This window comes from Spinacia oleracea, chromosome 3, assembly GCF_020520425.1.
Source record: "Spinacia oleracea cultivar Varoflay chromosome 3, BTI_SOV_V1, whole genome shotgun sequence".
Lineage (NCBI taxonomy): Eukaryota > Viridiplantae > Streptophyta > Magnoliopsida > Caryophyllales > Amaranthaceae > Spinacia > Spinacia oleracea.
This window is the reverse complement of record NC_079489.1, coordinates 84,541,934-84,551,484: the sequence shown is the minus strand read 5'-3', so window position 1 is coordinate 84,551,484 and position 9,551 is coordinate 84,541,934. Positions and strand designations below refer to the sequence as shown.

General features: G+C 36.6%; 1 long non-coding RNA gene across 1 annotated transcript; it reads right to left on the bottom strand.

Moving 5' to 3' along the window:
- Positions 1 to 865: 865 nt before the first annotated feature.
- Positions 866 to 6,902, bottom strand: LOC110786334 (uncharacterized). Its single transcript, XR_002532860.2, has 3 exons — positions 6,549 to 6,902; positions 2,949 to 3,006; positions 866 to 2,165 (listed from the first exon to the last, which is right to left on the bottom strand). It is a non-coding gene; the product is annotated as an uncharacterized lncRNA (long non-coding RNA).
- Between the last annotated feature and the right edge of the window lie 2,649 nt (positions 6,903 to 9,551).

The following is a 9,551-nucleotide window of genomic DNA, read 5'->3' as shown; positions in this document are numbered from 1 at the left end:
TTATTGGATTTAGGGTGACTTTTATAGTTTTATGTGATTTTGGTTAACCAAGTCCACTGGACACAGAATACACCTATGGTATGAAAGTTTTATAATGTATCCTAAATTGTTGGTGAATCTATGATATTCTGATTATAATTTTCCTATTTTGGCTCCAACAAGATAAGAGATTATACAATCTAGTGGTTGATCTGCTTTACTTTCCATAGGTCTCATTTTATTACCTTACACCTTTTCTTGCAGTCTTATTGGCTTTCTGGCATTTGTTTTCATGATCCTGCTGAACTTTCTAACATGGCAGATAATTTATTTTTATAGATGGTTGCTTTTATAGAGATGTTAACCTGTCTCCCTTAGAGGATTACACTACCTATTTTGTGTTTGCACTTTGCCTTGATCTCCTGCCTCGAGGTATTAGATTTTACGATGATAACTAAAGAACAATATATTTTCATCTGAGAAATGTACAGTGGTGTTCTGTTTTTGGGATTATTAGAAAATTGTCTCTTACTATAGAAAAATATTATCTGAATTGTTGTGTGATTTTGACCTACCAGTATATTACCATTTTATCCTCAACTTGGATCAACCCAACCTAATTATCATACATCTAGACTTAATTTGTGCATTTGTTTCTTAAATATGCTGTGAAATATAAATTAAAGCCGGAATATGTCAGCATGATTTCCAGAGCTTTTTGTTGTCCTGGTAATTAGAGGGGGAGTTTTATACGAGTAGTATGTTTGGCAACTTGAAGGTAATGGGGTAAACTAAATTACAGAGAAAAAACCTCTAGATGTCTGGATTTTAATTTGTTTTTCTCTTGGAGGGAAACTTTGCAGAAAAATATGTGCACATCTTCTACCCAAATATGGTCAAATAGTTTTTCACGGTTTTGCATTCAATTTTTATGGAAAAAGTGTAAAGAAGTGTACCAATCAAACAATGGAAAAGCTTTTGATTTTTACAGCTTTACTTTTCTAGTGTAATCCCCAATGTTACACTTCCGTATATTTCAACATTGCTGGTTCCCAAATACAATGTTACACTCACGCAATTTTATCAAAGTTTGAGGCGTTTAGGAGCAAAACGCCGCCATATACTTCAATTAATTTGAGGCGTTTTTCAGGAATTACGCCGCAAATGAATGTTTAATTTGCGGCGTTTTTTAACGCCGCAAATCAATACCATTCATTTGCTGCTACGCCTAAAACGCCGCTAATCAATATAAAAGTGACGCCTCAAATGAATGTTTTTCTACTAGTTAACAGAAGGGGCCATAGGTGTCTGAGACTTACGTTTCTTGAGGGGGAGAAGCAATAGTAGGTATTTGGTAGAGCGCACCACGAGGAGTGAGACAGCCCTGCTCTACAAGCAACAAAGAAGGTTCCATATCTTCTTTGATCCCAAGAACATGTTCCTTCATTGTCAAACAACTCTCCCTTTCAAGGGCACACAGCAGAGCATCAAATTTCAAACTGACGGGGTTATAATTTGCATCAATAATTTCAAAGTTGCAAGGCACCGCCAGATAATCAAGGGCCTTCTTTGCCAAGCTCTGTTTAGCTGCAAAAAGGATAGGGCAGCAGTAACCAACAATGCACTCAAAACCAAAACTTTTTTGCTGAGTTTTCAAGGTGAACCAGGAAGTGTATTTGGCAGGGCTATGCTCAAGGGTTTCAATGGGAGTGCTGCAAATCGCAACCTTCCTAAACACAGCTCGCAAGACCGACATAAAATCAACAGTTACAGACTTGAAAACACTGTCAACATCCTCACATAATTCCTCATACAGGGGGGGTCTTAGGTGCCACTTTTTCCACATGCTCCAATTCAGATCTCTTTAGGCGATATAACCCAGCACACCTAGCAAACAACTAGCTTCTACGGGATGTAACATCCTCAACAAAGACTTTATACTTCTTCATAAGGTCACGAACGACCTTTTGGGATGCCTGTTCACATGACTCCTCTACCTTCTCAGCCTCCCCACCAACATAAACATACGCAATCGGCCCACAGTTTGTCTTGACAACCACGCACACGTTATTCTTAGACTCATCTATAAGCTGGTAAACAGGAGCAGGGAAATTCAGGCATGTAGTAATCTGCTCAAGAAGAGGGTGGAAGGGGATCATAACTTGTGTAGGTGCTGCAGCCATGACCTGCTACGGCGAGTAAGCTAATTTTAGATCAAGTCAAGTGACGGAGATAGAAACACATGAACAGAAGGGAACAAGGATTATAGGAACCAGAGAATATGACACTAAACAATGGGATGCTAAGCTAAGCCCACAACAGTAGATGGGGAGGGAAGCGTTAGCAAAGAACTCTTAAGTCTGCATACATTACAAAGCGTATATACAACTAACCTCAATACAATTTCCCCTCAACATAGTCAATTTCACACCATGAAATAAAAAATTCGAACTAAAAGTTATATGCCTAGCTTTCACCCAGCTCGTATCAAGTTTGAAGCACGGCTCTTAAAATTGCTTGCAATATATTAACAAAGATCAATCTGAGCTGCAACCTTATTAAAACGCGTGCAGTTAACAAATCACAAACCTTTCTATTGATAATATATCATTACAGTTTGATATTGTAACCTTTTTAGTATAGCATTAACCTCTGACATCCTAACCTCCCTATTTATAATATGGCATTTAAAATATACAAGATGTGTATAACAGGTAATGAATTTGTGACACTGTAACCCTAAGAAATAACAGCCCACTCTAAACTAACCCTAAACACGAGTAATATGCGCAAACCGCATGGGGGAAGCAATGACATTTGCTTTTGGTTTTGACCATCACAACCATTGGCTATTAGTAATTCTATGCATAATTGGGTAAGCAATAACAAACAAGCATGATGCGCAAGTCAAAGGAGGTAACCCCTGTAAAAGGATATGTTAAAAAGCTGGGAGGTGATCGAAGCATTACCTTGTAATTACGGATAGTATATCAGACAAATCAACCTCTGCGCCAAAAACCGAGGGTGCTGGAAAATAGAAACGTACTACATTAGGCAACACGTCATGAACACATGAACATGTAACATGCTACACAACTTCATGCATATAGATGAACAACTGAACATTTTTAGAGGGCTAATAACAACATGAACATATGCCAAACCCTAACCCAAAAGAACTATACAATGATAACCACCCACACAAGAAACAAGAGGCAGGAGACAAAAAATGGCAGAACAGGCCACCTCTACTAAAGGAATATCGAGATGATTAGGCCAGCTAGCAAACCAACAACAGACCACCCCTGCCCCTACAGACCTTGCTAAAGCCCTTGGGACGTACTACGTTCGCTTTTTATTTATGTTCATAATCTAGGAGTACAAGTTGTGTAAACATGTGACACAGATTGCAGCTCTTCCCTCTTTCGGAAGCAATAGATCTACATACCACCACTCTCATAGTCTTATATCAACAAGAACAAGACATAACCCGCATCTCTTTTTATCTGTATCCCATAACATAAAACACAGAAGAAAGCCCAAAAACCAATTACCACTTCCCCCAAAACCATGTGTATCTACCAAATCTGACACCACAACCAAAAGATAACATATGTTTAATATATATGTGCATTGGAAACATGGAATCATTAAAGCCCCAAAAAAATAGCAAGTCTCCCTGACATCCCAAGCCATTGGAACATATCCCTGATATCCAAAAACCATATAAGCTGAGGTCACTTCAGCTAGCGATTTTCCAGACAATTAACCTTATGTATTGGAGACCACTACACAAGCAAATATTGGCATATAAATGAGCAACGCTGACACTTGTACAAGGCACGGAGGACTCCCACTAGAAAAAGCAGAAATACTACAAGCTCATCACAACAAACAATGGGAGACCTTTCACAAGTTCATTCGATTTAATGACCAAACTATGTCAGTTAAGAAATCACATTTGGTCCATGGTAACCAGATTAGTAGGTTTGTTTTACCTGTAGGTAGTTCATACTCACAAACTCTAAACAATGAAGAAAAGACGGACCAGACAACCTCGACTAAACAGATTTGGAGATGATTTTAGGTCACCCAGCAACCTCACAACATTACTAGCCATGTTCTTGACATTATACAGGCCTTGTTGATGCCTTTTTCGGAAAAAAAAATGGACACACTAGTGTTAGGGCAAATGCTAACTTGAAGACATACAATCAGTCAATGAAAAAAACCCATCTAACATCAGTAGGAGAATGAGCATCTCATCACCAACCCTCTTTTCAGACAGAGTTCTGTATCCATTTTCTAACATCAGTAAGCATTTTCAAGGCGCTTTTGTTGAGAATTTTGATAGTATAATTCTTAAAGAGGTGTGATTCAGGAAAATGTTGCTTTGAAATCTCGTACTTAAGTCCATGCTTTCTAAAATTTTCTATTAAATCTGAATATGCTTCTAAGTTTTTTTAGTGGGATTTTCTACGCAATACAAGAAAACATAATTTATAGAAAAGGATATGAACTATATCAAAACTTGATCACAAAGACCTTCGATTCACAAACTAAACTCAATAATCCATAAACCAAATAAATAATTAGGAATAAAAGAAATAATATTCACAAACTTCCACTGTGAAAAAAGTACAATTACCAAAATGAGGAGAAACTCAACTTTAAGCAAATAGCTCATAATTATGAATTTGATCAGCATGCTTCTATTTGTTATGACTAAAGAGGCACCAAATTAAGTAAGTCTCAAACTCCAAACAACTTTTAATCTGCAGTAGTCACATTGTTTAAACGATATGAACTAACGATTGATGAACAACCAAAAGTGTACCCAACTCAAAGAAAATATAAAAATGGATCCAACTATGAACGATATGAAATTGCAAACTAAAAGTGCATAAAGCTAAAATTAAAAATGCAGATCATCACATCCAACAAACCAGGCATCACATAATTCCAACATTTAGAAGGTAACTAAAATAAGGAAACCGAACATCAGAAGATTTGTCATGTAGTTCATTCGATTTTAGGACCGAACCATGTTATTTCAGAGAGTACAGAATGTCCAGGGAAACCGGGTTATCAGGTATGTTTTAATGATAGGGAGGTCACATTCATAAACTGCAAGCCAAGTATTCATATAAACTATAAACCAAATTGAGATAGTCAAAACCCAAGAAAAAAGCCAATACCTTTCTTGCCTGAATTCTAGGAAGAAGAAAGAAGGCAAATACCCAGTGATGTTAGAGAAGAAGAACACCTATATATATATATATATATATATATATATATATATATATATATATATATATATATATATATATATATATATATATATATATATATATATATATATATATACTTCCTCCGTCTTTTAATACTCGCAACGTTTAGACTTTTGTCACTATTCATATAATCTACTTTGACTATTCGTAGTGTTTTTTATATAAGATAAAACGTAATCATGTGGGATCTTGTTAGATTCGTCTCAATGTGTATTTTCAAAATATCAACTTTTTATTATTTTTGCATAAAGAGAATTTAAGATATAAATGATCAAAGTTATGCATCGGCATGCGTGAAACTAACAAACGTTGCGAGTATTAAAAGACGGGGGAAGTATATAGTAGCACACATACATCAAAATAAGCAGTAGATAAAGGACAAAAGGGGGTAAAGAAATGACATTGGGACCAAGCCTTTAAAATAACAGAGGTAAAAAAAACAGTATATATAGTACTATAGACACTGTATAGCCAGTAATGTAGGCACTGTACAGACGACTGGATTTTTCAGCAAATGAGGGCTACTCCATAGCCCCCATACTTCCTGCACTCCCCTCCAATGTGAACCACACTTTTTTTATTAACATTTTAAAACTAAAAGTACATACAGGTAACAAAAAATGGGAAAAAACCTAAAGACCAACATAAAACTGGAAACATGTGCTAACATAGGTTAACAAGGCTTAAAACGGATGCTGAAATAATGAATGACAAACATTTGCACTAGAAGTAGTAATTAGCGCTTAAACCCTCAAAAGAAAAGCAAAAAATGAAAGAAGTAATAATTTTACTCAGTTTTGTCAAGTGGAAAAAAATCATAACTAACTTCAATAATGAAATAAAGTATAATCCAAACTTGTAAACACCTACATAATTTTAACGCTTATGAAGATCACGAAGGAATCGGGAAATTTAATGAAGAAAAGCAAACCCACTGAATTCACAACTATAATCAAGAAAGAAATCAGAGAAGACAATAAATCAGGGAACAAAGTAACCCAGAAATCCAAATTGTTTAACAAGGTCACAAAGACTGAACCAAGAACACATTCAAGCAACTGAACCAGGAACACATTCAAACACCCAGAAACCTAAATTGTTGAACCAACCAAATTCGAAATGTTGAACTAAGTGAAATTAATAAACAGATCAACAAAAGCACATCCAGATCTAAGAATCAAAGCATAAGAAATCCAGATCTGATAGTCGACTTACCGAAAGAATGCTAATCAATGATTGCTAAGTAATGGAAAATGAATCAATCGTAATAAGACTTACAATAATACCGTAGCGGATCCCAAAGCCAATCGATTGGAAATCGATTCCCTCAATTCTTTTGCTATGGAATCTTCTAAGGTATTATTGGAATACCTTACTATGGGCGACGCCGAAGAAGCTTCAAGATCGGGCAAAAGAGCGAAAAAAAATGTGACTATGGTGAAGTGTGAAAGGCATAAATGGAAAGGCATAGAAGGATATAAAGGAAACAACGGTAGGATTAGCAGAGAATGGGAAGGAAATGATGGGAAGGAAATAACTTAAAGGAAAGACGGGAAAAACAGGGGTCAAACTTCTCGCCATGGAAGAGGAGAGAAGATAGCAAAAAATAACCGGGGACAAAACTCCCTCCATTTCTAATAAGGCAAATTTGTCAAAAAGGACCTTTTATAACTCAAATTTTGCGAGAAAGGACCTTATATAATTTTTTTGTGAAAACACACCTTAAAGTAATTTTTTTTGCGAGAAAGGACCTAAGGAATGTTTCCGGCATTGACTGAGCTTTTCCGGCCATTAACTTGCACGTGAGCAGCACATGTGGCTTACGTTGGCTAAAGACAATGATTTTCCTGACTCTTGAATTTTCAAACTTGATTTTATTTCGGTTTTTCTTTTCAACTTTAGGTTTTAAAGCTTAGAATTTTGGAGGAAAATTGGGTGTGATTAGCAAAATAATGCCACACGTGCTTCTCACGTGCAAGTCAATGGCCGGAAAAAACTCAGTCAATGCCGGAAATTTACTCTTGGTTGTCTTTCGCAAAAAAAATTACATTAATGTGTGATTTCACAAAAAAAAAATTATATAAGGTCCTTTCTCGCAAAAAAATTTACATTAAGGTGTTATTTCACAAAAAAAAATATATAAGGTCCTTTCTCGCAAAATTTGGATTATAAAAGGTCCTTTTTAACAAATTTGCCTTCTAAATAAGAAGGACATTTACGCATTTCATAACTAACAAAAATAAATGATTGGAAAGTAGAGAATAAGACCCCATTTAGTTCACTTATTTCTCATTATCTAATCTGATCTGAATTTATTTTTTTGATCTGACCTGAACTTTTTTTTCCTGATCTGATCTGAACTTTTTTCTTCTGATCTGATCTGATTTTTCATAATTAAGATTTAAATAACAAAAACTACAATTATTAGTATTAAATTATTTACATGTAAACTAAATTTTATTCAAATTTATAATATTGTATAATTACAAATTATTTATTTGACTTTAGTTAGTATTTAACTATTCCATATATTAGATAGACTTGGACATGGTCTAGATAGATCGGCCCTAATTTGGACATGATCTTGATAGGTTATGATACATATGACAAAACATAAATCATGCGGAAAAACCTTAATGCCAGGAAACATATTATTTACACATAATCATTTAGCATAATTTAGGAGCATACACTTTGTAGCGTGCCCTCCCTAGCTGCGCCCGAACCGAACAAGAACAAGTCTTTAGGACTCCAAATGTCGTTCCTCCGTAGATAGTCCACAGTACGTCCGGATCCGCCTCAAGTTAGACCAACTAGAATCGCCCTTAAGGTTACTAGGAATTTCGGCTGTTGTGTTTGCAAGTGTATGGCTGATTTTTCTTTCAAAAGCTTACCCTTTGAATACTTCAATTGTATCTATAAATTATGACCCTAGGCACTTATTTATAGAGGTATGGAAAAGAAATTATAATCCTATTAGGATATTAATTAGTTTAATTAGAATCCTGCTAGGACTCTATTAAATAATCATTATCTAATAGTTTTAGGATTTAATCGTATTTCGAATCCCGATTGCTTTAGGATTCCCGCACGAGCATTGCACGAGCACCGTACACCCGCGCAAGCCTTGCGGCCCACGCTAGGCGCACAGCGCTCGGCCCATTGCTGTTGTGTTCTCGCGCGCGCGCCCCATGCCTTGGCTGGGCCTGGCCTTGCGCTGGGCCTGGTAGAGACTTGGCGTGCGATGGTGCGTGTGGCTCGCTGGGCGATGGCCTGGCTTCGTGCTGGGCCTTCGTCTAGCGGGCCTCGTCCGATGCTAATTCGTACAATACGCTTCCGATTAAATTCCCGATTCCGGAATTCATTTCCGATACGAACAATATTTAATATTTCCGATTCCGGAATTAATTTCCGTTTTGAACAAATATTTAATATTTCCGCTTCCGGAATTATTTTCCGATTCCGATAATATTTCCGATTCTGACAATATTTCCGTTTCCGGCAATATTTCCGATTTCGGCAATATTTCCATTTCCGATAATATTTTCCGATACGTACCATGTTTCCGTTTCCGGCAACATCTACGACTTGGATAATATTTATATTTCCGATGCGATCCATATTTCCGTTTCCGGCAATATCATCGTTTCCGGAGTATTCATTTCTTGCTTGTGACGATCTCAGCTCCCACTGAAACCAAGATCCGTCGATTCCGAATATCCATAGATGGAGTATTTAATGCCATTAAATACTTGATCCGTTTACGTACTATTTGTGTGACCCTACGGGTTCAGTCAAGAGTAAGCTGTGGATTAATATCATTAATTCCACTTGAATTGAAGCGGGCTCTAGCTAGGCATTCAGCTCACTTGATCTCACTGAATTATTAACTTGTTAATTAATACTGAACCGCATTTATTAGACTTAACATTGAATGCATACTTGGACCAAGGGCATTATTTCCTTCAGTCTCCCACTTGTCCTTAGGGACAAGTGTGCATTTCCTAATTCCTTTGTCGCTCGATGCTTGCTCTTGAACGTAAGGTAAGAGTTGTCATCCTTATTATGTCCAGAGGTGTTTCTCGGTTTCAGAGTTCAACTGATCAAATAAACAGATAATCATAGCCTATGATTCATCCGAGCACGGCCATGCATTTCACAGTTTCTAGCTCTCCGAGTGGCTTTGTACAACTTTTTATCATCTCATCCCGATTTATGGGAGGACAATCCCAATCTTGCGATCTTGAGATTAGACTTCGTTTGATAGATGATTACCTGAGC